General features: G+C 38.0%; 1 long non-coding RNA gene across 1 annotated transcript in view; it reads left to right on the top strand.

Annotated features, from left to right (window-relative positions):
* Nucleotides 1-27,186, top strand: part of LOC122230713 — a 102,043-nt gene that overhangs the window by 15,800 nt on the left and 59,057 nt on the right. The window contains exon 5 of the long non-coding RNA XR_006207762.1: nucleotides 5,600-5,755. This is a non-coding gene — a long non-coding RNA (uncharacterized LOC122230713). The remainder of the gene's footprint in view (nucleotides 1-5,599; nucleotides 5,756-27,186) is intronic.

The raw sequence follows: 27,186 nt of genomic DNA, 5'->3' as shown, positions 1-27,186 counted from the left end.
TTAGCTTGTGTGTGTGTGTGTGTGTGTGTGTGTGTGTGTGTGTGTGTGTGTGTGTTCATATATCATCTGCCTTTAAAATATATAGTAAAAAACGTATGTGATCAATGCATTATACCTTGGTTTGAAAGTCCAATGTTTTGGGCACCTGGGTGGGTGGCTCAGTTGGTTGAATGTCTGACTTCGGCTCAGTCCATGATCTCACTGTTCGTGGGTTTGAGCCCCGCATTGGGCTCTGTGCTGACAGATCAGAGACTGGAGACTGTTTCAGATTCTGTGTCTCCCTCTCTCTCTGCCCCTCCCTCCCTATCTCGCTCTCTCTGTCTCAAAAATAAACATTAAAAAAAAAATCTGGCAACTTGATTTCAAGAGGAGTTAGACCTTAGCTTTTCAAAATAAATAAATAAATACATAAATAATTTCAAATGGATTTAAGTTAATATTTTTACAGCTTATATATTAGACTGGATTGGTTAACTATTGTTAAATAACAAACAACTACAAAGTCTCAGTGGCCTACAATAGTGAACGTTATTTTTCTTCATGTACCTACAGGTCAGCTGGGAGTCAATTGATCTAGACTGGGACTGGCTGTCCAGCTTTGTTGATGTTGACTGGACTCATTCTTGTGTCTGTGGGTTGGCTTGGGGATCAGTTGATTAAGGTTGGCTGATTGGAGCAGTTTGGGTGAGTGACTCTGCTCCACATGTTGTTCATCCTCTCTTAGGGCTAGTGGGCAAGCCGAGGCATGAAATTCTCACAAAGATGCCAGAAACACAAGAATGCAACTCAAGATATTTTAAGGCCTAGGCTAGAACTGTCTTGATTTTACTTCCATCTCATTCTTGTACTGGCCAAAGCAAGTCATATTTTTTAGTGTAAGTAACTGCAAAGTCAGATGGCAAAAGGTGTTGACACATGGGGGTGGACATAAAGAATTGAGACTATGCAATATTCCAAAGACCATCTAATCCAAGATCATTTAATGTAAATTAATTTTCTCAGTTTTCCATTTATTATATATATATGTATATACACACATACATATATATGTGTATATGTATATGTGCATATACATATATATATATATATATATATATATATATAGAGAGAGAGAGAGAGAGAGAGAGAGAGAGAGAGAGAGAACACATGAGCAGGGAAGAGGAGCAGAGGGAGGGAGAGAGAGAGAATTTCAAGCAAGTTCCACACTATGCACAGAGTCCAATGCAGGACTCAATCCCGTGACCCTGGGACCATGACCTGAGCTGAAATCAGGAGTTGGATGCTTAACCAAATGAACCACCCAGGTCTCCAGTTTTCCATTTAAACCCAATGGTAGTGTTTCTTTGCAAAGTACTAGGGCTGGTTCCTTCTACATGATGTTTCTTTAGAACTTCATTTAACAGCTGTATTCCAAAATTCAATCTACCTTATCTTAAGCAAATTAGGAAAAAGATCTTTAATTCTAAGGGTTGTTTTACTCCTTTGCAAAGAATGCTAATCAAAATGCTTGCTGTTTTTGATCTCGCTTTGGTAAGTGCAATTAAGACCTTGTAATTTGAGAAATATAGAAGTATAATAATTACAGAAACATTGAAGACAATATGCAAATAATTCAGTCCAAAGGCAACATATCCCAGTCTTTGCTATTTTACTAATTACATCATAGAAGTAAAAACAACTAAAATATCTTTTACTAGCAGTCCAGAATTTAGGCCTAGACCCACAAGGGCATTTCCCTAGTTGATGGTTATGTAAACTCTGAAAATAATCAGAGTCAATTGCCTGGTGAAAGAGTACAAGGGGTTGCGTATATGAGAGCAGGTTTATATTTCTATGAAGTCTTAGGCCCAAAAGCTTTGGTTATTTCTTTTATGGCAAAAACTTTTTGGCAGGTATAGAGGTCATACATATGTCTAGAACAATGTAAATATTTTTGTAAACTGGACAAAAAGTAAATATAGGTAACTACAAATGTCTGCAAGAGATAGTTTATGATGGAACTTGATTTTGCAGCAGAGCCAAGGTTGTGCTTAACCTAGATTAAGGTGTGTTGAAGACTGGAGGGGAGGGCTTGCCAGGAATCTGTAGGAGTGTTAGGAGACCTTTTGAGAAAGAATTGTCCTGAAAATGTAGTGTGCATGTTGATACAATAACACCCCCCAAGCATTGGCAGGGAGAAGGTGACTTTACTCTCTTTGTGATTGGTTAAGTTCTGTAGTGTTACATCTGGCCTTCTTTCTCTTTATCTTTTGTGTATTTATTACAGGTTTTGGGTTTGTGATTATCATGAGGTTCATATAAAACATCCCAAGTACATAGCAGTCTGTTTTAAGTTGATGGTCTTTTAAGTTCTACCACGTTCTGGGAAAAAAAAAGCAACTTCCTTTTTTTTCGTCACTCCCTCCTCCACATTTTATGTATATGCCGACATATTTTACATTTTCTTACTCACAATTTTTCTTATGTCTAATTATGGCCATTTCTTTTCAACTTAAAGAATTCCCTTTAAACATTTCTTGTAAGGCTAGTTTAGTAGTGATAAACTCCTTTAACTTTTGTCTGAGAAACTCTTTATCCATCCTTCAATTCTAAATGATAACTTTGCTAAGTAGGATATTCTTGGTTCTAGGTGTTTTCCTTTCAGCACTTTGAATGTATCATGCCAGTCCCTACTTAACTGCAATGTTTCTGCTGAAAAAAAAAAATTTAGGGTTTCCCTTGTATGAAACTTTTTGCCTTCTTTCTTGCTGCTCTTAAAATTCTCTCTTTATCTTTAACTTTTGACATTTTAATTATAATGTGCTATGGTGTGGACTTCTTTGGGTTAATCTTGTTTGCACTCTCTGTGTTTCTTGGACCTGGATGTCTATTTCCTTCCCCAGTTTAGAGAAGTTTTCAGTTATTATTTATATAAACAAACTTTCTGCCCCTTTCTGTCTCTTCTTTTTTTTTCTTGGACCCCTACAATGTGAATATCCACTTGATATTTTTCAAGATATCCCTTAACCTATCCTCATTCTTTCTAAATTCTTTTGCTTTTCATTACCCTGTTTTCCAGATTACAATACATTCTTCTTCATTCACTAATCTACTGTTAATTCCCTCTAGTGTATTTTTATTTAAGTTACTGTATTTGTCAATTCTGATTGGTTCTTTTTTATTGGTTCTATTTATCTTATTTTTTATTTCTTTTCTTTTTAAAAATTTTTAACGTTTATTTATTTTTTGAGAGACAGAAACAGAGCATTAGCAGGGGATGGGCAGAGAGAGAGGGAGTCACAGATTCCAAAGCAGGCTCCCCTGATGTGGGGCTCGAACTCACGAACCGCGAGATCATGCCCTGAGCCGAAGTCAGATGCTTAATCGACTGAGCCTCCCAGGTGCTCCTATTATCCATTTCTTTATTGAAGGTCTCACTGAATTCTTCCACTCTTCTCTCTCGCCCAGTGAGTATCTTTGCAATCATTACTTTAAATTCTTTTTTAAAATTAAACTAAATTTAATTTTTATTTCCTTTTATTTTATTTTAATTCCAGTATAGTTAACATGCAGTGTTATCATTACATTCTTTATCAAGCACATTGCTCATCTCTGTTTCATTTAGTTTTTTTTCTGAGGTTTTTGTCTTGTTCTTTCTTTTGAAGCATATTTCCCTGTCTCCCCATTTTGCTTGACTTTCTGTGTTTGTTTCTGTGGTTTAGATGGAACAACTACTTCTCCTAAACTTCAAAGAATGATCTTGTGTGTGGTCATCTATTATGTGGATGCTTGACTGGTGTGCTTCATAACTTTTGCTGGTTGGCTGGAGTTGTGGCTGGTGTGGGCTGGGGGTCCCAGAGCTCTCCGTGTTAGTGGGCACCGTGTAGTAGGACAGCTAAGTCTACAGTGGGTGTAAGCCAGAGCGTCCCAAAGTTCTACACACATAGGATGCCCTGACAGGGCAGCTGGAGCTGTGGCTGGTACAGGCCAGGAGGTCCCTGGGCTCTCTGTGCAGAGGGTGCCCTGGCAGAACAGCTGAGACTAAAGGGGTACGAGCCAGGAAGACCCAGGGCTCTATGCACAGAGGTCACCTTGACAGGCTAGCTGAAGTTGGAGTAGAGTAAAGCAGGCTGTTCCAGGGTTCTCCATCCAGAATGTGTTCTGGAGAGATGGCTGGAGCTGAGGCACAGTACAGGCTGAGAGATCCCAGGGCACTGTGCATGGGGTGCCTTGGCAGGCCAGCTAAAGCTAATGTGACTGTGGGCCAGTCACATGGGTTGCAGCCGGGTTGGGTGTAAGCCGCGGTGTCCCAAGGTACTCAATGCAGGGGGTGCCCTGGCCGGGTAAGTGGAGATGAAGCCAGTGTGGCGGGAGTGTTCTGGGGTGCTCTGCACAGGAGGCACCCTGGCAGTGTGGCTGGATCTGAAACAGACATCAGCCAAGAAATCCCAGAGTGCTCTGCACCGAGGGTGCCCTAATAAGACAACAGAAGCCGAAGTAGTGTGGGCCTGGAATGTTCCGGGCTGCTTTGTGCCTCCATCATCTGGGCACGAAGGCTGAAGCTGTAGTGAGCATTAACCAGTGGGTACCACCCGGTGGCTGCCTGGTGGGATGGCTAGGGCTGGAGTGGGCTAGGGACCTGGGCTCCCTGAGGTGGCAGGCCCATTAAGGGGCATCCAGTCTGGGCTTTTAAGGTGGAGGGAGAGTATAGAACCTGTCAGCCCCTCCCACCCGAGAGCTTTTCATCTGGTAGAGTTCCAGGGCTGGCTCTTTTATATACTAATTGCTTTTCTAAACCTTGGCTTTTTTTTTTTTTTTCCCCTGTGCCCAAGGAAAGAGGGAAGAATCTGTTCCTACTTCCTTAGTACTATCCCTCCCCACTGCAGTTTAAGGCGTGGGGGGGTGTTTTTGCTACCACGTCTCCAGCTCTCTTGCTGTTCTATCTTTTCTTGTGCAGAAGCTCTTCAGTTAGCCCTCAGCAATTCCTCAGGAGGAACTGCTCTATAAATAGGGGTAATTTGGTATGTTCCCAGGAGGAGGTGAATTTGGGGTGATTTTAAACACCATAGGCAGATCATCCTTAGTTATTGCCTGCATCGATTGGCTTGACTTCTGGTAAGGAGGGAGAAGAAAAGAGAGAGGGGAAGGAGAAGACTACCAATGAAACTGAAAGTTACATTTCTCCAAAATTCTAAGTGGTATGGAAGGCATAGGTATTGACTCTTTAAATCTGTAGGAGGAAACATTTGTGCTTCATTCCTCAAGTTTCTGTCTCAGAATATAATGGGCTTGAGGGTTGAATGATCTTTTTTTTTTTCCTCATACCCCTTGAGGGAATGTAGAGTTAGGGGAGGTGGAGGGGCTAATCTCATGGGGAGAATTTGTTCAGTGGGGCTTATCTACTAGTGAGCAGTTTGCTTACATGTGATACACCTTCTCCAGTCTTACTTCCTGGCCTTTTTGTCTCCATGCGCTTAGCCTGCAAAGAGCCCACAGCCCACATTCTGAAGGGGCTGTGAACTAGACCGGACACAAAAGGCGGGTATAGATTTAGGATTAGCCGGGATGATTTCCTTAATTACTCCACGGTTACAATCTCTTTGTTTTACTCTGGTTTCAGCAAGCAGTGGAAGGGACACACATGAGATCAGGATACCTGGTGGTGTACATCGAGGCAGCTCCCTGCCGCCTCCACAGTTCTCATGGAAGCACACCAGAAGCTATGTCTCAGCAGCCTGTGCAGAGTGAAGAGTCCTCCAGGGCAGAAGAACACAAGGTAGGAGGAAGGTGGGCAAGTCAAATTACCTAAAACCAATGTCTTGATGTCCTGTATGTGCATACAATTCTCAGCTTATTTCATGCCATGTCGTTGGGGCAAGGCTTCTGTGAAGCAGTACTTGTGATTGGCTTCCCTCCTCATTCTCTAAGCTCTCTCTGTTCTGTGTGTAACTGGGTGTGCAAGGTAAGACTGTTTGTGTGAGTGATGTGGAGTCACGTTTTGCCTCTGTGTGCATGCCTGGAGCCTGCGAGGGCTAAGATCTAGGTTTAGAATGGGAAATAGGGAGGATCTGCTTCGCCCTCCTACGCTCACCAGTGGCACAGCATTTTGGATATTCCCGTACAAATGAACTAGTAATTTATTTCTTATTTGTCTTGTGTGTGTTGTTGGCATTCTGAACTACTAACCAGGCGTAGTGGAGAGTAACAAAGGTGAGGCTGTCTGTTTTACGCACTGCAGTAGAGAACATAGAATGCCACTGCTCCATTGAGGACACTGGGCGATCAGCAGGGGAGGGCACCAGCCATATTGGAAATTTGGCAGCTTCAGCAAAGCACAACATGAGCACAGCATGACTTCAGGCGACATTGATAAAAGATGTCATCAGAGGCAGCATCAGTGAAATTGCACTTTCACCAGGCTTCACAGAGATTGGAGGCTTGCTGATAGTGCCACATGGAGCCAGAGCTAAAGCCAGAGCAAAAGAGGAGGAAGTTGTAGCTGAGAGGCCTTGCTTTTCAATACTGGTGGGGCATCTCTAGGGGACATGCAGGAGTTCTTGGAGGAGGCCTTTAAGAGGATCTGGAAGATACTCAATAATAGGTGAGGGAAGAATTAGAAAACGACTGTGTTTCTATAAATACGACTCTTTGTTACTCCCTAACTGGTAGGACCTGGGGAAACACTAGTGCTAAGGAGTTTGAACAGGTGTTTGGCATACCTTTTTCTTAATTCTAGTCACATCTAATATGATAGACAACGTGGGTGCTTAAAATAAATGCTTTGATTGGTTTTGTGATTCTAAATCTTTTATTTTCTTTTCAATGTTGTTGGCCGTGAATGGGGAACTTTTACATTTATTTTTAGCATTTTGACAGCTTCTGCGTTACTGATTACTAAATCCATCAAGTAAAATGATACTGATCTATGTCCTGTGTACATGTGACAGGAGATGACGATGGGCAGTGAATATGTGTGATACAGAAGAAAGTGATGAAGGGACAAAGGGAGGAAGATTTAGCAATGATATAGGAGTATCAAGTTTTAATCCACATTACTTTCTAAACCTCACAAAGACTACTTTTTTAAATGTGTATTTATTTTGAGAGAGAGACAGAGAATGTGAGCTGAGGAGGGACAGAGAGATAAAGGATCCAAAGCAGGCTCCAGGCTCTAGAGCTATCAGCATGGGCTCGAACTCAAGGCCCTTGAGATCATGACCTGAACTGAAGTTGGACACTTAACTGACTAAGCCACCCATGTGCCCCGGCACTACTTTTTTGACGTTTTTTTTTTTTTAATTTTTTTTTTAATTTTTTTTTATTTTTGGGACAGAGAGAGACAGAGCATGAACGGGGGAGGGGCAGAGAGAGAGGGAGACACAGAATCGGAAACAGGCTCCAGGCTCCGAGCCATCAGCCCAGAGCCTGACGCGGGGCTCGAACTCACGGACCGCGAGATCGTGACCTGGCTGAAGTCGGACGCTTAACCGACTGCGCCACCCAGGCGCCCCCCCAGCACTACTTTTTTGATTAACATTTCCAATTTGAATTCCTAGCACAGTGTATGACCTATACAATATAGAAAATCAATTTTTTGATGATTACATATTTATTGCATCTGTGAATTAATATCAAAAAGAAACATTCCACAAAAATTGTACTTTGGACATGGACTGAGGACAGGAAGTACAGGAAGTGGGATGATAAAAAAGCAAATGGAATTGAACACAAAGGATTTTGAAGAGGGAGAGTGACATGAATCCATCACATTAAATCTAGAGCCACCATCAATTTAGCTGGTTTTCTTGGGTTTTGCTCTCTGTACAACATTGCCTCTTCAAACAGTAAGAAAATGTGCTTGTATTTTCTGAGAATATTTGTTGAAGGAAACTAAGGGCATAAGAAAGAATAGACTCTTGGCTGCATATGAACAATTAGTTCCAAAAAAATCAGATTTAAATGTTATTTTAGTGATAAAATGAAGACAGTTTCAAGATCCACCTTACTGAGCCCCTGGCCTTTTATGCTAACTGACATCCCTGCATCATGATAACGTCCCTGTCTCCTTTGATGAGGCCATCTGAACGGGAGCAGGGGGGCTGGGGGAGGTGGGAAAATGCTGAAATGGCAATGGCATCTACCCATTGTTGTCCCCGTGTAGTCACATCAGAACAGCAAAGAACTGCCAACAGGTATGTTCAGAGTCATTGTATGAGTTCTGAGTATCAAAAACTGAAAAGATGTCTTTTCAGAATGGACAGTGGCATAAGCTCTCCAAAGGGAACAGAAACTATAGTCAGCCTGATGTATATTCTCAAGGTGAAAGCTGGGTGGTGCCTTTTCTTCCCTAAACATAGACCTTTGCTATAAAATAAAATGCCACAATCAATTTTTGGATCTCACTGCTACAGCACGTTCAGTTCTTTTAAATTAAATTGTGGTTAAAACCCCAAACAAAAATAAAATGAAAATAAAAGATCGATAAAGAAAAGAAAGAAGTTGTGAATGTCCCTGTCCTTGTGACCGGGCGTTGATAACAATGACAGTGCACTTTCAAGAAATGATAAAGGAGGTTTTGTCAATCTCAATGCACTCAAAAGACATCTTGTGTTTATTTGGGATGTGCTTATTTTTCACAAATTCTTGCCCTAGGAGTTTTTTTCCTTTGAGAGTATTTTATGAAACTGCTCTAGTAGAGATATGTCTATGTTCTACTGGAATTATTTCATTGATGGTTTCCTGCTCTCCATTTTCTCTAAACTTTTTTTTTTTTTTTTTTTTGGACCTGTTGGATGGATTGATCCTTTAATTTCTCCTCTTTTCTCCTCTATTTTCTATTTCTTCATTTTTTTCTCTCTCACACACACATTACATATGTCCCTGACCTTATCTTCCAACCCTTCTCTTGACTTCTTTATTTCTGCTGTCATGTTTTATATCTCTATGCTTTCTTTCTTATTCCTGGAATGTTCCTTTTTTTTATAGCATCCTGCTCTTATTCCATGAGTGCAATATATTCTTTTATGTCTCTGAGTATATTGGTGTGTGCATATATGGGTGAAAAGTTTCTTCACCCATCAGTCTTGTTGTTTCCTATTTATTTGTTTCAGTTCTTATCTTTTGGATTAGAATCTTTCTTCAGATGGCTGGCAATCCTTGTTTGCCAACTCTTATTTAAGAGTCAGGGATAAAAAAATCCAATTTAGAAGCTGTGAGAACTTTTGTAGAAATTGTTGACTGTGAACTTCAATAGAGGATGATCAGGGTGGAAGTTTGTTAAGAAATACATCATATCAATATCCTTGGTTCTCTCCTTTGGTCTGTTCAAATTCCATAGACAAAATTCTTCATTTTCCTGCCTGAGAGCCTGGTGGGAAAAATATTGGCTTTTTTTCCCACTCAGCATAATTCTCTTGAGTTCCACCAAGTTGTTATGTATATCAATAGGTAATATAAATGGAATCATGAAATTGGCCTTTTTTACTCAGCATAATTCCATTGAGCTCCACCAAAGTGGTTGCATGTATCAATAGCTCACTCATGTTTATTTTATTTTTTTTTAAAGTAAAGTTTATTTATTTATTTTGAGAGAGAGAAAGAGAAGCAGAGAGAGAGAGGAAGAATCCCAAGCAGGCTCCCGTGCTGTCAGTGCAGAGCCCGATGCCGGGCTCCATCCTATGAACCATGAGATCATGACTGAGCTGAAACTAAGAGTCAGCTGTTCAACTGACTGAACCACCCAGGTGCCCCTCATTCCTGTTTATTAATGAGTGATATTCTGTGAAATGGATGTAGTGTACTTTGTTTATCCACTCACTCACTGAAGCGCATTTAGGGTTGTTTCCAGGTTTTAGCTACTATGAATAAAGCTACTATAAACTTCAACGTATATGTTTTTGTACGAACGTAAGTTTTATTTTCCTCAGAGTGTCCAGGAATAGGATTGCTGAGTTGTATGGTAAGTGCATGTTTAGTTTCAAAAGAAACTGCCAAACCATTTTCCAGAGTGTGGTGCCATTTTGCATTCCCACCAGTGATGCGAGTGATCCAGTTTCTCTGTATATTCTCCAGCTTTAGACATTTGTTCACTTTTAATTAGGATGTTTATTTTCTTATTGTTGAGTTGTTAGATTTTTAAAAATATTCTGGGTAGAGGATCTTTATCAGATTTATTTTGTAAATAGTTTCTCCCAGTCCGTGGTTTGTCTTTTCATTCTCTTAATAATATCTTTTACAGAGCAAAAGCTTTTGATTTTGATGAAGTATAATTTATCAATATTTTCACTTATTGATTGTACTTTTGGTATTTTATCTATGAATGATTATCTTATTCATGGTCACAAAGATTTTTTTCTGTTTTCTTCTAGAAGTTTTAGAGCTTTGGGTTTTATATGTATGTCTTTGACCCATTTTCAGTCACTTTTCATATATAGTACAAGGTATGGATCAAAGATTCTTTTTTATGAATATTGAATTGCTTCAGTACCATATGTTGAAAGGCTATTCTTTCTCCATGGAATTGCCTTGCATTGTTAAAAAATCAATTGGTCATAGTTTTGAAGGTATATAGACTGTCTATTCTGCTCTCTTGGTCTATGTATGCTTTTGCAAATGGCACAGCTTTATATTGGGACTTGAAATCAGATAGTGTGAATCTCTCAACTTCATGCTTCTTTTAAAAAATGGTTGTGCCTATTCTAGTATTTTACCTTTCCATACATGTTGTATAATCATCTTGTTAATATCTACCAAAAATCTTGCTATGGTTTTCATTGGGATTATAATGAATTTATAGGCCAATGTGAGAGAATTGACATCTTAACAATATCGAGTTCTAATCCATTTCGTATTTTTTGTTGCCATCGTAAGCGGTTGTGCCAATTATCAATTTGTTTTCTATATCCCAGGTTATATTTTTCAGCTCTTGATCCTCAGGGGCTAGGATGTTGTCTAGCATAGACTAAGCACTCAGTAAATATTTGTTGACCATTGGCCTTAATGGTAGAAAATTTGGGTTCTATTCCTGGCTCTCCTTCACTTATTATGATAGCTTGAGTAAGACACACAATGCTCCTGAGCTCATTTTACCTTTTACTGTTACATACTAGATAGCATGTAAACATATTTGAGCTCTATTTGTTCTGTGAGTCTACAACTGAGCCAATTTGACATAGTTGCTAAAACAGATCTTCCCCCCTCCTATTCTGGGTGGCTTATCTGAGGTAGGCAGGAGAATTAAGGGGAAAAAAATTAACTTACCAAAGTTTTTCTTAATGTACTCCATTGTTCAACTGAATTGAATACTCTTAGCATTAAATGTTTGAAACTTTATTTTTTTTTATTGAAGTATAATTAACATACAGTGTTCTATTATAAATGTTTGAAACTTAAAAAATGTGAATTTATTGAGATTGGTGGGTCAAGATGGAAGGAAAAAAAAAGTCATGGTGATACTTGCTCATACCTCCCTCCATTTCACAGTCTTGTAGGAGTATAATTTAGGGTGCGATATTCTCATAATCTGGGCATTTCTGCAAGGTGGATGTAACTGGCATTGAATGCTCTGATAATGATCACTCCTATGTGGTTGACTTAATTATACATAGTACTCTTTAAATTGAAAAGGAATCAGGTTGGCTTTATGGAATCATGCAAAATAGACAGTTGTGGCAACCAGAGCAATTCCACTTATATTCTCCCCTCCCTCATCCACCCCATCCATCAGCAGTGGTGCCTGTTTCATTGCTTACTGGCCATTTATTGGCTGAGCTTGTTACAGCAGAAGAAGGTATTTCATTTTCATTGACTCTTTACTCCCAAGACTAGTTCAGAGAAGTGGTGGCCTAATTATTATGGGCTTAAATATTTTATCTTACTTAGGGAGACAACATTTAATAATCTTGAATTTTAATCATTCTTGTGGTCAGGTCTTGCTGACCCATATGAAGTTATATCCTTTCATGTACTCAAATGACTGCATTCTCAATTAAAACTTTCGAGTAAAACTCTCATACTATTCCAAAGGGAAGATAATTGCAATTGTATTTTTTTTTTAGAAAAAAAGTAAAAAATTGTCATATTCACTACTAGTATTCCTACTCTACTTCTGCAGTTAGAGTTGTGTATCTACCACTCAACAGAAACTGTTCTTGCAAAAGTTTTTTGTAGCTCCATTTTGTTCTTCCTTTACTCTCAGATTTGTCTGAGTTACTTAAAGCCTCTGACCACTATTGCTGTTGGTGTTTTCTCCTCCGTTTGCTTCCATAACACATCTTTATGTTAGTTCTTTTACCTCTCTGGTTACTGTTTTCTTCCTCCATTGAAAGTTTTGCCAGACGTGGAGTGGCTTTGCAGTTATGGAAGATGCAGCAGTGACCTGGAGTAACTGTCAATCAGAGACCAGTTGGGGGCAGTCGTGGCAGGTGTCAGAGGCCCAAGTGACAATGAAGACCACCCCAATGCCTTGGCATTATGCAGCCCTTCTGGGACCAAGGGCACAAATGTAGAAGAAATAGAAAAGGACCTGAATTGACTGATGTTAATTTTTCATATCCAGAAGAATGAAAGTTCAAAATGGAAATTAAATTCAACTGTAGAAATAGTTATATCTTGGCAAATCTCAATTTGTGGCCTGAGATTCAAGTTTACCAACATATAGCACTTTCAAATGGTTCTGTCTTATATGTCTTTTGACCCTGATAATATTATGACGAAGACAAATAAATTACAGTTGCTTTCCATTCAGAGTTAAATGAATTTCCCAACGTCCATGCAATCCAATAGCATTAAGGCAAGAATTGGATTTCAGGGCCTCAGCTCCACAATGCCTTGCTCTTTCAACTAGATCACATAACCTTAGGAGTTGACTGGTTATTTAATAATTGCAGAAAAAAATTAATGATCCATCATCAATGAGACTAGTGTCAAGTCAGATCCAGAAGGAAAGAAGTGCTATTCAGTAGCAATAGAAACTGTGTTTATATGAAATACTTGTAAGTCAAACTAGTTGACACAGCCATCAATAGAACTGACTACTATGAGATATAAACTGAGCCATTCTACTTTGTCATTTTAGTGTCTAATAATGATTGCTTCAGACTTCAGAGTAGAGGAATAGCATTGTAGAGTTGGATTTAACCTCTTGTGAAGTTCTTTTATTTTGCAGGAAAGAAAACAAGGTCTAGAAAGGTTATGACTTTTTCAGGGTTGTATAGCTGGTTATAGTGATAGAAACAGAGTGAGCACCCAGGTTTAAGATTCATTAAGGTTTTCATTTTCCCTTGCACTATTTTACTTTGAGAAAACTAAAATGGTAGGATTTTTACTGTTTTGGATGAGCTGTAGAGGCTGAAGGAGTGTTAAGACATTCAAAGGAAGTCAGATTTTCTTTGTTCCGTGCTTCCTAGGCTAGATGTTCCTTCCTACCCATTACTAGAGTATTTCAGTAAGCCTATTAGAGGGTATTTGTGTTATCAAGGTAATAACCTTTCCTTGGAAAATATGAATATTTTTAGCTCCTGAAAGTAGAGTTTGTTTCAGAGAGTATTTGCTTAGGATGTGGTAGGTGGTGACTATAACTTTAGTCCATTAACTAATATCTTTCATCATCATTTTCAAATAATTCTCTTTAAAAGACTTGAAGGTCTTGCAATTTTTGCCAGTCCTATGAGACACCCAGGTCTTAGACCCATGTGTTGCTCTGCTGTGGGATGGTTATGTAAATTGCTGCACTTCCTGTTTGCTTATTACTCTTTATTTTTTTCCTTTTCCTAGTGCTTTTCATGATTTTTTTTTTATCTCAACTTCAATTACCTCTTCCTGTTTCTCCTCATCACCACCCCTGACAAATTGGGGAGTAAGTATACTTTGTTCCAAACAAGGATACTGTCTTAATTTATCAACCATGTGGTCAATTAATTAGCCTAAATTCTTGAACACCTGTCAAGTCTTGCTGAGTTGGCAGGTTCTTTTCCTTCCTTATTTTCATTTTATGCTTTCTCTTCTTGACTAGTCATTTGGTTAAGTTCCAGTGATGAATAATATGGTTTTGCTCCAGGTTAGAATGTTTTTAAATTGAAATCTGACCCTGTAGTCTCTTTCTGTGTCCTATGAAAACAGATTTAACCACACTTAGTCTACCTTTACCTAATCTACATAATTTCCCAAGATTCGGTGTCAATTATTGAAGTGTTGTTAAGGGTTTGGATTCTGGCTGTTATTTCTGAAGCCTGGGCACTTATCAGCCCTAAATGAGGCTACTGCATTAGCCTCCTAACTGGTGTTTTAAGTCTTTTTATGTGTAAGGACTATATGTATCCCTAACCCTTCAAGTTTCATATACTCTAGCCGCGTGAAGACACTTGATGTTCCCCAAGTATGTCTCGTGCCTTCTTTTGCTTATTCTATCTACATAAAATGCCCATATCCTTTTCTACCCATTGAACATTAGATGCCCAGCCATATGACAAGGTTCAACTGAAAAGTCATCTCCTCTATGAAATTTTGCTAACTCCTGCTATCTTAGGTTGGGTTTCTGAGAAGCAGAGCCCAAGGCAGGGATTTAGGTGCACTTGATTTTTTAGGTGGAAACTTTAAGTGAGTGAGGAAAGCAGGACAGAAAAAGAGAAAGCAAGGTTGTTATCTTAGGAAAAGTTTGCCTTGGCCTAGTCCACTGGTGGTAGGGTAGGTGCCTCTAGAGCATTAAACATACTACAAAGTTTTCCCTCCACAATGTTGGTGGGGCCAGCCAGTCTTTTGTACCCCTATATTGATTAGTCATTAACTATAGGCTGTCTTGGGGGTTACTGAATATTTCCTGTGACTGCCATCAACAGAGGGTAACTCTCTTGAGTAAGGGGCATTTGTGAGCTCTTAATAGTCAACACTGTCAGCACCCAGGACCCAGGAAATATGATGTGGAGGTGCCCCAATAGCATCTAAAACATATTCTAAATTAGACTTTTCTCACCCCTCCTCTGTGCTTATACTTTATATAATTGTAGTTTGTGTATCTCTTATCAACTATCCCATTCTTCTTTAATCTTTGGAAAATTAGAAATATTCAAAGGCACCCAGAATAGTTTGTTCTTATGTTAATGCAGCATCCAGTGATTTCAACAGTAAAATTATAGCTCACCTTTAAAAAATGCCTTTGACAAGGGAAATAAAAGCAAACGTGAACTATTGGGACTTTATCGAAATAAAAACCTTCTGCACTGTGGAGGGAAAAATTAACAAAACTAAAAGGCAGCCTATGTAATGGGAGAAGATATTTGCAAACAACATATCTGATAAAGGGTTAGTACCCAAAATCCATAAACAACTTATCAAATTCAACACCCAAAAAACAAATAACCCAGTTAAGAAGTGGGCAGAAGACATGAATAGACACTTTTCCAAAGAAGACATCCAGATAGCTAACAGACACATAAAAAGATGCTCAGCATCACTCATCATCAGGGAAATACAAATAAAAATCATGATGAGATACCACCTCATACCTATCAGAATGGCTAAAATTAACAACACAAGAGACAACAGGTGTTGGTGAGAATGCAGAGAAAGGGGAACCCTCTTGCACGGTTGGTGGGAATGCAACCACTCTGAAGAACAGTATGGAAGTTCCTCAAGAAATTAAAAATAGAACTACCCTATGATATAGCAATTGCACTATTAGGTATTTACCCAAAGGATATAAAAATACAGATTCAAAGGGGGCACATGCACCCCACTGTTTATATAGCAGCATTACCAATAATAGCCAAATTATGGAGAGAGCCCAACTGTCCATTGCCTGATGAATGGATAAAGAATATGTGGTGTGTGTGTGTGTGTGTGTGTGTGTGTGTGTGTGTGATGGAATGTTACTCAGCCATCAAAAAGAATGAAATCTTGCCATTTGCAATGCCATGGGTGAAGCTAGAATGTATTTATGCTAAGCAAAATAAATCAATCAGAGAAACACAAATACCATATGTAGATTTAAGATTTACATATGATTTAACCCATATGTAGAATTTAAGAAACAACAGATGAACATAAGGGAAGAGGCGGTAAGAGAAGAGAGGGAAACAAACCACAAGAGAGTCTTAATGATAAAGAACAAACTATGGGTTGATGGAGAGAGGAGGGTGGGAGATGTGCTAGATAAATAATGGATACCAAGGAGGGCACTTGTTGCAATGAGCCCTGGGTGTTGTATGAAAGTGATGAATCACTGAATTCTACTCCTGAAACCACTATTTCACTGTATGTTAACTACAATTTAAATTTAAAAATCCCTTGGACTGTTTCAGTTTGTAATGCGAATATGAAAAAAAGGTAACTTTTTAAGGTTTATGACACTTGGGTTAAGGATATGAACTAGCAATTCATAAAAAATAATAGAAAAATCCTATAAGCATATGAAAAAACCAATAGCTTCATGATAATCATAGTAATACAATAAAAATTAAGATACAATAAACACTCAAAATTGGCATCTAGTACAAATGATCCGATTACCCACTGTTGGTATGGATGTGGGTGAATAGATACTCTTATACATTATTTATGGGAGTTTACATTGGCACAGTCTTTTTTGTTGTTGTTGTGTTTTTGTTTTTGTTTTTGTTTTGGAGGAGATATGTATATCTAAATTATATCTAAATGTATGTCTAAAGTACACGACCTTTGATACAGTGATTTTAAATTTTAGACTTCAATCTAAAGAAATGATTGAAAGGTACCCAAAGAAAAGATTTTAATGAGTAAGATCTTCATTTCAGTACCACTTATAATAGTGAAAATTTACAAAAAATATGTCTAAAAATCAGTGATTGATTAATTTTAAAATACTTAAATGCTAAGAATCTAGCCTTTGAAATGATATAACTACGTTTATTGACATATGAAGATACTCATGTTACATTGTTTAAAAAGCAGGTTATTAACAATAGAGAACTGCCTTCTATCATTTAGATATGACTCCCTGGCACTATAGCAGGACAACAGACTAGATAAAGGAAGAATATGGATATGTATCTTATAGCAGCTATGTTATATTTGCAAATTATTTAACTGCTCTGATAATTAGTATTATCAATGGCAAAAGAGTAGTAGAAATAGTACTATTCACTTGGCAGAAATGTAAGAATTGGAAAAATGTTTTTAAATGCCTAGCATAATGCTTGGTGCTTAGCAAACTTTTAGTAAATGCTAAGAGCCATCACTACTCTTACCACAACTACCACCAATTCTATGCCTGTATCAATTAAAAAGGAGGCACACCTACATGTAGAACAATATGAAGGTGATTGTGGAATGAGGTCTATTTGATATATACACATTTTTTTCAAATTTTTTAAATAATTAATTTATTTTTTAATTTACATCCCAGTTATGTAGCATATAGTGCAACAATGATCTCAGGAGTAGATTCCTTAGTGCCCCTTACCCATTTAGCCCATCCCTCCTCCCACAACCTCTCCAGTAACCCCCTGTTCGTTCTCCATATTTCAGAGTCTCTTATGTTTTGTCCCCCTCCCTGTTTTTATATTATTTTTGCTTCCTTTCCCGTATGTTCATCTGTTTTGTATCTTGTAAGTCCTCATATGAGTGAAGTCATATGATATTTGTCTTTCTCTGACTGACAAATTTTGCTTAGCATAATACCCTCTAGTTCCATCCATGTAGTTGCAAATGGCAAGGTTTCATTCTTTTTGATTGCCGAGTAATACTCCATTGTATTTATACACCACATCTTCTTTATCCATTCATCCGTCGGTGGACATTTGGGCTCTTTCCATACTTTGGCTATTGTTGATAGTGCTGCTATAAACATTGGGGTGCAGACACATACACATTTTCTTTGCAATGCACATCAGGCTAAATCAAAGACTCATGGAATGTTTATGGTAGAAGAGATCTTTAAAGTCAACTTGGCTAACACTCTCAAATTATGAACAAGACTCAGAAAGTTTGGAGGATTTCTGCAAGATCCCTCATTGTTAGAGCTAGGAGCAAACTCAGATCTTCAGATTCCCATCTGCATTCTCTCTGCTTTAACACAAATGCCTCCACAGAAAAAAAGAAGCTGTGGTGAGATGAGCTATTTGCAGGTGAGACTGAAAATCTATCAGAGGAGATGTCTCTGATTTTCATCTTTTCCTCATGAACAGAAGTAGAGATTTTAGAGGTAAGTGAATGTAACCCTGTCATTTTACCAATGAGAAATCAATGTTTTGGAAGCATTTCCTGAGGTGAAATGTAGCGCTTGATTCAAGTATCTACAAATTTATGGTCCAGGGATTTTTCCTCACTGCAGCCTGTCCCTCCAGCCTCACTGGGGTGATTTTCCTCTCCTGGAAACTTGTGAAAGATAACTATTTCCTTGGTTCTGATGAGTGAAAGGAGAGCTTAGATCACGTTTGGAAAATGGACCCATCCCTCTACAGTAATAAATTTAACCTAATTGCATGAATGCTAAATTCTGTAAAATTAATGTGAATAAGTGTGGGGTCTTTCACAAAGTCTGTTGTAGTTTCCTATGTCAGTTTATCCAAAAATATTCAAAGATAGAATGTTCTGTGTCTTTTTACGATTCCAAAACTAACCATCTTTGTCAACTTCTGAATGGCTATAATAACATGACTATTTCTGATATCATTTCTAACATAAACATTAGTGTTGTGTTTAATTTTGCTTGTCATCAACAACCAATAAGACAGATCACAAGTCTGAAAAATGCATTAAAATTTTTTTTAATGTTTCTTTTTGAGAGTGAGGCAGACAGAGCATGAGCAGCGGAGGGGCAGAGAGAAAGGGAGACACAGAATCCGAAGCAGGCTCTAGGCTCTGAGCTGTCAGCATAGAGCCCACTGTAGGGCTTGAACTCATGAACCAGGAGATCGTGACTTGAGCCAAAGTCAGATGCTTAACTGACTGAGCCAGCCAGGTGCCCCCCCAAAAAGTATATTTTAAACATAACAAAGTTAATTTGTTAACAGCATTAGAAGATTTCAAATCCACCACAAAATCTTTGTTAGGAGCCATATGGAGATGTACCTCACTATTTTCATTAACTTTTTTTTATTAAGGTATAATTGACATATGACAATATATTAGTTTGGGATATACAACATAATGATTCTATATTTGTATATACTGAAATGATCACCACAATGAGTATAGTTTCCTCCTGCCACTACATGTTACATAACATGCAATATAATGTTATTGACAATAGTCACCATGTTGTACATTCTATCCCCAAAGACTTATTTTATGACTGAAAGTTTATATCTCCTACCCCCTTCTTCCATTTTCCCACTCCTCAAACTCTCCCACCCATAACCATCAAATTTGTTCTCTGCATCCATGAGTTTGGTTTTCTTTTCTTTTCTTTTTGTTTTGTTTTTTAGATTCCACATATACATGAAATCACATGGTATTTTACTCAACATAGTATTCTCAAGGTCCATCCATGCTGTCACGTCTTTATCCATTCATCCGTCAACAGACACTTAGGTTGTTTCTATATCTTGGCTGTTTTGAATAATGCTGCAGTGAACATAAAGGTGCATATACCTTTCCAAATTAGTGTTTTCAATTCCTTCAGATAAATACCCAGAAGTGGAATTGCTAGATCATATGGTAGTTCTACTGTTTTAAAAAAAATTTGTAATGTTTATTTATTTTTGAGAGAGACAGGGCATGAACAGGAGAGGGGCATAGAGAGAGGGAAAACTAGAAGCAGGATCCAGGCTCTGAGCTGTCAGCACAGAGCCTGACGCAGGGCTCAAACTCACATACCGTGAGATCATGACCTGAGCCAAAGTTGGACGCTTAACTGACTGAGCTACCCAGGTGCCCCTCTACTTTTGTTTTTGTTCTTGTTTTTGTTTGTTTGTTTGTTTGTTTTTTAGAAACCTCCATACTGTTTTCCATAGTGGCTGCAGCAATTTACAATCCCATCAACAATGTATGAAGGTTCCCTTTCTTCCACATCCTTGCCAGCACTTGTTATTTCTTGTCTTTTTGGTAGTAGTCACTCAGACTGGTGTGAGGTGATATCATGTTGTGGTTTTTATTTGCATTTTCCTGATGATTAATGATGTTGCACATCCTTTCATGTGTCTTTTGGCCATCTGCACTTTGGAAAAATGTTTATTCACATCCTCTGCCCATTAAACAATTTTTTAAAATGTTTATTTATGAGAGAGAGAGAGAGAGAGAGAGAGAGAGAGAGAGAGAGAGAGAGATTGAGAGCAGGGGAGAGGCAGAGAGAGAGGGAGACACAGAATCAGAAGCAGGCTCCAGGCTCTGAGCTGACAACACAGAGCCTGATGTGGGGCTCAAACTCATGAACTGTGAGATAATGACCTCAGTTGTAGTTGGATGTTTAACCGACTGAACCACGCAGGTGCCCATCCTCTGCCCATTTTTTAATCAATTGTTTGGTTTGTGTTATTGAGTTGTAGAAGTTCTTTATATATTTTAGTTATTAACCCCTTATTGGATTTATGATTTGTAAACATGTTCCTTCATTCAGTAGGTTGCCTTTCAGTTTCATACTGCTGTGGTCAGAAAAGATTCTTGGTATGATCTCAGTCATTTTAGAGTTATTGAGACTTGTTTTGTGACCTAACATGTGATATATCCTGGAGAGTATTACATGTACACTTGAGAAGAATGCATATTCTGTTTTTTTTTTTTTTTGAACGAAATCGTCTGTAAGTGTCTGTTCAGTCCATCTGCTCTAACATGTCATTTAAGACTGATGTTTCCTTATTGATTTTCTGTCTAGATAATCTATTCATTGATGTAAGGGGGTTATTAAAGTTCTGTACTATTACTGCAGTGCTGCAATTTCTTCCATTAGGTCTGTTAATATTTGCTTTACATATTTAGATGTTTCTATGTTATGTTGGGTACATAAATATTTACAAATCTTGTATCTTCTTGCTTGATTTACCCCTTTGTCATTATGTAATGCTCATCTTTGTCTTTATCTATCTATCTATCTATCTATCTATCTATCTATCTATCTATCTACCTATCTATGTAAGTAATCTCTACCCTTAACGTGGGGCTTGAATTCAAGATCCCAAGATTAAGAGTTGTATGCTCTACTGACTGAGGAAGCCAGGCACCCCTCTTTGTCTTTTATTATAGTGTTGGTTTTAAAATCTATTTTATATGATATAGATATCATTATCCCAGTTTTCTTTTGGTTTCTATTTGCATAAAACATCTTTTTTCATCCCTTTACTTTCAGTCTGTGTGTGTCCTTACATCTGAAGTGGGTCTCTTGTAGGCAGCATATTGATGAGTCTTGTTTTTTTAATCCTTTCAGCCACTAGATGGCTATATGATTTTTGATTGAAAAATTCAGTCCATTTACATTTAAAGTAATTACAGATAGATATGTACTTACAGTAAAACCTTGAATTGCAAGTAACTTGTTCTGCGAGTGTTCCTCAAGACAAGCAAACATTTCTAGTAAATTTTAACTTGATAAATGAGTGATGTCTTGCAATGCCAGTAGTATGCGATGCTGAATGTCATGTGATCACAACTGAGCCAATAGTTCTTCTCTCTCTCTCTCGCTGCAGGATTGTGGGTGATCATCTCCCAGGCTCAGAAGCTCAGTCTCAGGCTGTGGTGTTTGGCAGAGATCAGTGATTTCTCAGAATGTTGGAAGGTGCCTTCAATTGGCACTAGTGTATTTTTTGTCACTTCAAAGCACCTATGGACAGTCTTGCTTTTCTACACAAAAGTAAGCTTAGGAATGCTTCGCTTCATTCTAGGTCAGGCTGCCTGCAGATATAGGCCCTTTCCTCTGCTGCCTTATTGTCAGTTACATTAAATACAGTATATTACAATAGTATTAATACTGTACTGTAGTCAACATCAGTGTGAGCATATACAATACAGATTCCACTGAGGCAATAGACAGCGATGATTCTGTTAGTGATAGTGAAAATCTTGGGGCGCCTGGGTGGCTCAGTTGGTTGAGTGGCCGACTTCGGCTCAGGTCATGATCTCACGGTCCGTGAGTTCAAGCCCCGCGTCGGGCTCTGTGCTGACAGCTCAAAGCCTGGAGCCTGTTTCGGATTCTGTGTCTCCCTCTCTCTGACCCTCCCCCGTTCACGCTGTCTCTCTCTGTCTCAAAAATAAATAAACGTTAAAAAAAATTAAAAAAAAAAAAAGAAAAGAAAATCGATCTACACAATAACCCTCCTCTCTCTTGTCTCCCTCACACCAGCCACGAAGGTGTTCAAAAGTAAGTGTGGGTTAATTTGTTTATTTTTCTTTATATTTTGTATTTTCCATTATTTCATATTATATCTAGTATGGTAATCATTTTTATATAAATATTTTTGGGTTGTGGAATGAATCATCTGAGTTTCCATTATTTCCTATGGGGAAATTCATTGTGATATGCCAGTGCTTTGGATTACAAACATGTTTCCAGAACAAATTATGCTCACAGACCAAGGCTTTACTGTATTTCCATTTTGTTAATTGTTTTCTGGCTATTTGGTAGTTTCTCTCTGCTCCTTTCTTCTCTTATTTGTGGTTTGATGTCTTTGTTTAGTGTTATGTTTAGATTCCACGCTCATTATCTTTTGTATATCTGTTATAGGTTTTTGCTTTGTGGTTACCATGAAGCTTACATATATCAGTCTATATATAGATACATCTGTATATCTGTATATATATATATCTACCTAGATAGATATATCTGATATATCTATATAGATATATAGATACATATATCTATTTGAAGTTGATAGCAAGATAAGCTTGAACTCATTCTAAAACTCTGTATATTTACTCCCATTTTCACATTTTATATATTTGATGCCACATTTTACATCTTTTTATTTTGTGTGTCCTTTAACTAATTGTAATCATAGCTATTTTTACTATTTTGTCTTTTAATCTTTATGCTAGCTTCATAAATGATTAGTCTACTACTTTTACTATATATTAACCTACGCCAGTGAGATTTTTACTTTCATGTCTTCTCTTGTTACTAAGTAGTGCCCTTTGTTTTTGACTTAAAGAAATCAATCTAAATTAGTTAAATTTCTTGTAAAGCCAGTTTAGTGGGGTGAACTCTTGATTTTTGCTTGTCTGGAAAACTCTTCATCTCTCTTTCAATTCTGAATGATAACCATGCCAAGTAGAGTATTCTTGGTTGGAAGTTTTTGTTTTCCATACTTTGACTACATTATGCCCCTCTTTTCTGGCCTGCAAAGTTTCTGCTGAAAAAGCAGCTGATAGTTTAATGGGGGTTTCCTTGTATGTAACACATTGTTTTTCCTCTTGCTGCTTTTAAGCTTCTTTATCTTTCACTTTTGGCCTTTTAATTATAATGTATCTTGATGTGCATCTCTTTGGGTTCACCTTATTTGGACCTTTTTGGGCTTTCTGGATCTGGATGTCTGTTTCCTTTCTCAGGTTAGGGAAATTTTTAGCTATTATTTCTTAAAATAAGTTATTTGTCCCTTTTTCTCTCTTCTTCTGGGACCTCTACAGTGCAAATGTTGTTCCACTTGATGTTGTTTCATCGTTGCTTAATTTTTCTTTTTCTTTTTGCTGCTCTGTTTGGGTGAGTTCCATTTCCCTGTCTTCCATGTCACTGATCCTTTCTTCTGATTCATCTAGTCCACTGTTGAACCCCTTTAGTGTATTTTTTTTTTTTTTTAGTTCAGCTCTATGACCTGTGTTTGGTACTTTCTTATATTTTCTATTTCTTCACTGAAGTTTTCTCTGTGTTCATATATTCTTCTCCCAAGATCAGTGAGAGTCTTTGTGATTATTAGTTTGAGCTCTTTGTCAGGTAAATTTCTTATCTCTCTTTCATTAAGGTCATTTCCTGGGGTTTTACCTTGTTCTTTCATTTGGAACGTAGTCCTCTGCTTCTTCATTTTCTTTGACTCTCTATGTTGGTGTCTATGTATTAGATAAAATAGCTATTTCTCTCAGACTTGAAGGAGTGGTTGCAAGAAGACTGAGGGTGTTTTAGTTTGCTGTCTGTGCAGCACCTTCAGTGGCAGCCTTCCAAGAACTGTCTCTCCAATTGTTTTACTTCTGTGGTTCAAGAAACAAAAGCCCTACTGGCTACCAGAACCAGATATTCAAGGGGTATCTCCTGTGTGGACTGTGTATACCCAAAAACTTAGGTGGGGCTTCAGGAAAGCACCAGTCCAGGGCATGCCCTCTCATTGGATTTAGTGGGGCAGGGCCATGGGGGAATACAGGAGTGAGACTAGCGGCACTAACAAGATATAGGGAGAGTATAAAAATGGTGCTGATGGAGACAGTTCCAACAGACCTCTGCCCTTGTGGAAGATGCTTTATGATCCAATGCCAATGAATCTTTTTTCACATATGGTCTAGGCACTTTTTAAGCTGCTGCTTTACCTTGGGTCCCAGGGCAAGTGAGTCTGTATGTGAGCCCTTTAAGAGTGGAGTCTCAATTTTGTATAGCCTTCTTTGTCTCCTGGCATAAGCCCCATTGTTTTTAAAAGCCAGATGTCTTGAGGGCTCTTTGGTGGACGTCCCAAGAGTTGGGATGCCTGATGTGGGGCTCAAACTACTTACTCTTCAGGAATATGCTCTGTATATGTGAGGTCCCTCCTGGTTGTTGGAGATGGGGTTAATGGACAGACCATGTCTCTACATCTCCTACTCATCTTGATGTGGCCTTTTTATCCTTTGTCATGCAGGAGCTGTTTAGCTAGTTTTCTGAAAGAATTGTTCTATATGTAGCTGTAGCTTTAGTGTGTCCATGGGAGGAAGTGAGTTCAGTGTCTTCTTATGCTGCCATCTTGAACCTGCCTCTAAGCCTCACTCTGGTAGCCAATATTTTACATATATTTGTCGACCTGGTGGAGGCACATCAACAGCAGATTAATTGGCCACTCAAAGCTGGGAGGCAGTGTAGAAATTATTTTCTCATTCTTGGAAATAAATGGTTCTCTTATTCACATTTTTATGTACTGATTTCCAACATCATTAGCACTGTCTAACTCATTCTTTTTCTGGTGCCCTTTTGTTTCTTTGCTTCATGAAGGGCAGGTCCAGTGGGAGAACTTTGGTGGGGAGGATAGGTAAGAGACTTAATCCTCTTTTTTTGTTAGCATGTCCATGTGGACAGGGAAGCCAAGTCAAAAGCCTCCATGTGAATTCCTGGGAAGTTTCTGAGGCAGGGAACCAACAGCAAAATGACATTTTATTTCTTTCTAATGAAATCCTTTATTTTTTTTAATCCCTAGAAAGGACAAAGATCATATCTTTGGTGTTTAGTTACAAACAACTTAGATGATTAGGCTTTCTACATTTTGGGAAAATACAGCTTTATGGTATGGGAAGAGTATTTACTTGGGAATGTGGAAACCTAGTCTGTCCTTAGATGCATATTAGCTGAATGACATAAGACAAATTGATACTCCAGATTTTGGGATTAGAGTACCTCAAAGTTCATGTATTGGTATGATGTTTCATGACTATTCTATTATAGTTGGAAGTATGGGGCCCAGGCAAAGACATGACCCTGGATGTTTCTACACAGACTGAGCAGGCTAAAGAATTTTTCCATGTGGCTACTTCCTCCATCTTCCACTTCTTTCCACTTGCTCCATCTTGTTTAAAGAAAACAAAAACTCAATACAATCCTGGAAGTACCTATAAAACTATTTTCATGTGCTATTAGAGACAGTCTACTATTTTCATGATTTTTGATGGGAAAGATTACTTCTTTTTGAGACATTCTTTTTCCATTTCCAACAGTGGAATTTTAAAATTCTGTTCCTTGAAACAGTGCTAATAAATGTTACTCATAAAGAAGTTCTGTAATGACATTTAATAAACATTTAATTATATAGATTTAATAAACAGTATATCATGTAGTCCCCTAGCACTTGATTGTTCTTTGGATCCTAAAAATTCACTAAAGTTCTGCTATAGAGATCCCTGATTAATTTTGTTTAACACAGCATGATAGGCAGAATAATTGTCACCAAGGATGTCCATGTTCTAATCTCCAGAACCTGTGAAAACATTGTTATATGGCAAGAGGAAATTAAAGTTGCAGATGGAATTAAGGTTGCTAGCCAGTTGACCTTGAAATGAGGAGATTATCCTGGATTATCTGAATGGGGCCAATATAATCATAAGTCTTTAAAGGTGGAGGATAGAAAGAGAAGAGTCAAATTTAGGTCAGAGAAAGAATTGACTGGCCATTGCTGGCTCTGAAGAGGGAAGGAGGTGACTTTCAGAAGCTAGAAAAGCCAAGAAAATGATACTACCCTAGATCCTCCAAAAAGAACACAACTCTATTGATACTTGATTTTAAGCCATAGAAACCCTATTTGAACTTCTTGCTGCCAGAATTGTTAAAATAATAAATATGTGTTGTTTTAAGCCACAAGTTTGTAGTAATTTGTTACAGCAGCCATAAGATACTAATACACACAGTGTTTTACAAAATCATCTGACCATAGAACACCTACTAATATCTCTTAGATCTTGTGTCCAAATTTGGGACAATACGTGGGAAGTATGCTGGTCTCAGCCCTTCTTTATTCTCTAAATTATCCCTATCCAATAGAACTTTCCACACTGATGGAAGTGGTTTGTATCTGTGCTATGGTAATCACTAGCTACTGGTAGTTACTGAGCACATGTATTATGACTGGTGCAACTGAGAAAATGAAATGAAATGAAATGAAATGAAATGAAATTTTATTTCAATTAATTTAAATTTAAATAATTCCATGTGACTACTGGCTAAAATATTGGACAATACAGCTTTAGATCAAAGTTTTCAGATTCAGTTGCCTATAGAGGCCAGTGTATATAAGTAAAAAAAGCTTACCAAATGTAAACAATATAGCAGTAGAAGAATTATGATGAATAGCACTGACTTTGGTTTCAGTGTTCCAGAGATCTACAATGGAATCTAGGAAGGGTGTTCTTCAGCGTGTGTGCCTTGGCTGTAAGGGAGAGAGCTACTCTGCTCCTGCCTGTCGTAACAATGAGGAAACAGATACTTATTACCAGAGAAGCTGGTAATCTGGGTTTTTATCTTAACTACTCTGATCTCTCAACGTTTCAGATAAAAGCAAACATAGCTATGGGGCACATCAGCCTGTAGAGTTCTAGTTTGGAAGCCCTGAAAGGAATGATACAGGAATTTTTCCTTTATTTTAATTC

Source organism: Panthera tigris, chromosome C2, assembly GCF_018350195.1.
Source record: "Panthera tigris isolate Pti1 chromosome C2, P.tigris_Pti1_mat1.1, whole genome shotgun sequence".
NCBI classification, from domain to species: domain Eukaryota; kingdom Metazoa; phylum Chordata; class Mammalia; order Carnivora; family Felidae; genus Panthera; species Panthera tigris.
This window is presented reverse-complemented; position numbering and strand designations above follow the sequence as displayed.